Raw genomic sequence first — 4,644 nt, 5'->3', positions numbered from 1 at the left:
GGTTATGAGCTATCCATCCATGCCCCTGGTTGCATTTATAGCTTGCCATAGACTGTTCATATCTTGCTCCAAAGTTGCTAAATGATGTTGCTGTGAGCCTGTTAACATGAAGTTCAGTTTTGCCATGTGATTTCCTAGTGATCCATGCACCCTATGAACTTGCTCTTGACATGCTTTGCTTCATAAACATGTCTTCTTACTGTTAGTTGCCTTGCCATGCCATGTATTGCTCTGTAGTGAGTGGTTCAAGCTCATCAACATGCCTACTTATTGTTGTTCCTGCCATGTATGAATCTGTCATATAACTTGCCATGTTTACATGGGTGCCATCATATCTTCTGATCCTTTTTGGCTGATGGTCAGTAAAGGACTTCTGTTCTATGCAATTAGTAGATTCATGCCATGCCTTTGGTTGCCCTGATAAGTTCCTGTAACATGTTGTTTGATAGCTCTAAACATTGCAACCTGATGTTATTTCTGCTAAAGTCTGAAACTGTTATTATTTGCAATCTTGCCATGTGTGTTTGAGCATGTTCTAGTGATTTCTGGAGTTAGCTCAGTGTTCATGTTTTGTCATGCTTTACCTGTATATCATACCCATGCCTTTTGTTTTTATGTTAAGGTGATGTAGCATGTTGTTTTGATGCTTGCAATATGCCTAGTTGCTGTTTCGGGCAGATTGTTGTTATGTCTTGTATAGAGTGTATGTGTTGAACCGTTGCTCCGTTTTGAGTGTGCTCTATATGAAACTTGCTTAGTTTTGTATGTAGTTTCATATTATCATGTTGCATCCTTGTTTTGAGGTGTTTGCTTGATGTTTGGGTGCATTTTGCATCAATGCCATGTTTAACTTGTTTTGCTCATATCTTCTAGGCCGTAGCTCCGAATCTAATGAACTTTATATGTAACTTGACTAGAATTTCGTGTAGATCCTCTTGGTGCATCTTAACTTGCTGTTTAACAACTTGAACATAAGGTTTATTCAGATCTTGACCAATTTAGAAATTTGCATATGAGGACTTACCAGAATTGTTATATGTTGTTTCCGGCCTCATTTAAACTTGTCTTGATGTGTTGCTCTTGTTTTCATCATTCTCTTACCATGAGTAGCTTCATGTAGCTTTGTCATGCATCATACTTGTTGTGCATCATGTCTTGTTCATGTGTGGTGTGTTTACTATGTTGTGTGCTTCTTCTCGATAGTTTCCTGTTTCGTTGCGATCGTGAGGATTCGTCCGTCTACGCTTGGTTCGTCTTCGTGGCTTCGTCTTCTTCATGGACTCGTTCTTCTTCCTTGCAGGATTTCAGGCAAGATGACCGCTACCCTGGATCTCACTACTATCATTGCTATGCTAGTTGCTTCGTTCTATCGCTTTGCTGCGCTACCTATCTTTTGCTCATCAAGCCTCCCAAATTGCCATGAACCTCTAACCTTTGGCACCTGTGACGCCCCCGATTCAATCGTACACGAATCATGCACGCAAATGTGTACGATCAAGATCAGGGACTCACGGGAAGATATCACAACACAACTCTACAAATAAAATAAGTCATACAAGCATCATAATACAAGTCAGGGGCCTCGAGGGCTCGAATACAAGTGCTCGATCATAGACGAGTCAGCGGAAGCAACAATATCTGAGTACAGACATAAGTTAAACAAGTTTGCCTTAAGAAGGCTAGCACAAACTGGGATACAGATCGAAAGAGGCGCGGGCCTCCTGCCTGGGATCCTCCTAACTACTCCTGGTCGTCGTCAGCCGCCTGCACGTAGCAGTAGGCACCTCCAGTGTAGTAGGAATCATCGTCGACGGTGGCGTCTGGCTCCAGGGCTCCAGCATCTGGTTGCAACAACCAGGTAGAAGGGAAAGGGGAAAAGAGGGAGAAAAGCAACCGTGAGTACTCATCCAAAGTACACGCAAGCAAGGAGCTACACTACATATGCATGGGTATATGTGTAAAGGGCCATATCGGTGGACTGAACTGCAGAATGCCAGAATAAGAGGGGGATAGCTAATCCTGTCGAAGACTACGCTTCTGGCAGCCTCCGTCTTGCAGCATGTAGAAGAGAGTAGATTGAAGTCCTCCAAGTAGCATCTCCAAGTAGCATCGCATAGCATAATCCTACCCGGCGATCCTCCCCTCGTCGCCCTGTGGAAAAGCGATCACCGGGTTGTCTGTGGAACTTGGACGGGTGTGTTTTATTAAGTATCCGGTTCTAGTTGTCATAAGGTCAAGGTACAACTCCAAGTCGTCCTATTACCGAAGATCACGGCTATTCGAATAGATTACCTTCCATGCAGGGGTGCACCAACTTACCCAACACGCTCGATCCCATTTGGCCGGACACACTTTCCTGGGTCATGCCCGGCCGCGTAAGATCAACACGTCGCAGCCCCACCTAGGCACAACAGAGAGGTCAGCACGCCGGTCTAAACCTAAGCGCACAGGGGTCTGGGCCCATCGCCCTTAGCACACCTGCACGTTGCGTACGCGGCCGGTGAGCAGACCTAACAACCTCCATTACAAAGAAAGTTGCGTTAACGCAGTCCAACCCGGCGCGCGCCACTCAGTCGCTGACGTCAAGAAGGCTTCGGCTGATACCACAACGCCGGGATACCCATAACTACTCCCGCGTAGATGGTTTGTGCGTATAGGCTCGTAGCCAACTCAGATCAAATACCAAGATCTCGTTAAGCGTGTTAAATATCCGCGAACGCCGACCAGGGCCAGGCCCACCTGTCTCCTAGGTGGTCTCAACCTGCCCTGCCGCTCCGCCACAAAGTAACAGTCGGGGGCCGTCAGGAACCCAGGCCCACCTCTACCGGGATGGAGCCACCTGCCCCTTCAGCCCCCATCTCCGAACAGTATCACAGGTAATGTAACTGTGTAAAGTATATCGTATATGCCCGTGATCACCTCCCAAAGTGATCACGGCCTAGTAGTATAGCATGGCAGACGGACAAGAGTGTAGGGCCACTAATGGAACACTAGCATCCTATACTAAGCAGTAGGATAGCAGGTAATGGTAACAACAGTAGTAGCAAGGATAGGCTATGCAGCAGTATAGGATTAACTGAAAGCAGTAACATGCTACACTACTCTAATGCAAGCAGTATAGAGAAGAGTAGGCGATATCTGGTGATCAAAGGGGGGGCTTGCCTGGTTGCTCAGACAAGGAGGGGGTCGTCGGTGACGTAGTCGTACTCGGTGGCATCAGTGTCGGTCTCGTAGTCTACCGGAGATAAGAGGGGGAAGAAACAATGAATACAATGCAAACATAAACACGATGATGCGTGACGTGACAATCAGCGGTGCTAGGTGTGCCCTAACGTGGTATGAGGTGGTACCGGTTAAGGGGGGAAACATCCGGGAAAGTATTCCCGGTGTTTCGCGTTTTCGGGTAGAGGAGCCGGAGGGGGAAAGTTGTAAGTTCGATAGGTTAGGGGTGTATGGCGGACGAACGGACTGCGTATCCGGATTCGTCTCGTCGTTCTAAGCAACTTTCATGTTGAAAATATTTTAATCCGAGTTACAGATTAAAAGATATGATTTTCTAAAGATTTTATTAATTTCTGGAATTTAATTAATTACTTAATTAATTTGAAAAATGGATTTATGACGTCAGCATGATGTCATGCTAACATCAGCAGTCAACAGAGTTGACTTGGTCAACCTGACATGTGGGTCCAGTGGGACCCACCTGTCATTCTCTGTTTAGGTTAATTACAGATTAGTTAATTTAATTACTATTTAATTAACCTAACTAGTTAATTAAATTAATTAAACCGGATTAATTAACTTAATTAATCCATTAGATAATTAAGTAATTAATAATTAATTTTATTAAATCATTTTTTATTTTTTATTTTTATTTTTAATTCCTCTTTTTTTTATAAAATGTTATGGGCATGGGGCCCATCTGTCATAGGCCCCAGGGGCCTTAGCGGGTGCGGGCGGCGGGCACTGCCTGAGCGGGTGCGGGCGGGCGCCCGTCTGGTGGCCTCGCCCGTGGACAACGGGAGTAGGCACCGGATCAACTAGCGGCCACCGCTGGGGCTCCGGCGCAGCGGAGGGAGCCGCGGGAGGGGGGCCGCGGCCAAGTTCAGAGGACGGGAGGCGCACTTGCGGGGGAACAGGGGGCGATGAAGGCGAGGGAGCAGGGACGGAGCTGTGCGGGCGCCAGGGGCACCGATGCGGGATGGGCGCGTGCGGGGCACGGCCCTAGTGGGCGCGCGCGGGGCGCCGGTGCGTGAGCGCGTGCACGCGAGGGAGAGAGGAGGAGAGGGCCTCACAGGGGGAGTAGGGTTTGGGGCAGCGGGGCTTGGGGCGGAGGACGGAGACGACGGCGTCGGGGAGGCAGTCCGACGAGGTAGTCCTGTTCGGTAGCGAAGATTGATCCGGGCGGCGTCGGGGGAGGTTGCCGGCGGGGACGACGAGCGTCGACGAGGCCTGGGGAGGCTGGCGGGGATGAGGCGAGGCGATGAGGCGGCGCAGGTGGCACCAACGACGGCAGCGCGACGGGGCGGCTCCGGCGGGGGTTCCGGGCGGCAGCAGGGCGCCTTTTCCCCCGATCCAGATCGGGGGGAAGCGAGGGAGGCGAGCGGGGTGGGGCGAGTGGGGGTCTCGTCCCCAATCCAGATT

Source organism: Triticum dicoccoides, chromosome 3B (assembly GCF_002162155.2).
Source record: "Triticum dicoccoides isolate Atlit2015 ecotype Zavitan chromosome 3B, WEW_v2.0, whole genome shotgun sequence".
Classification (NCBI taxonomy): domain Eukaryota; kingdom Viridiplantae; phylum Streptophyta; class Magnoliopsida; order Poales; family Poaceae; genus Triticum; species Triticum dicoccoides.
The sequence above is the reverse complement of the archived record's forward strand: the minus strand, read 5'-3'. Positions refer to the sequence as shown.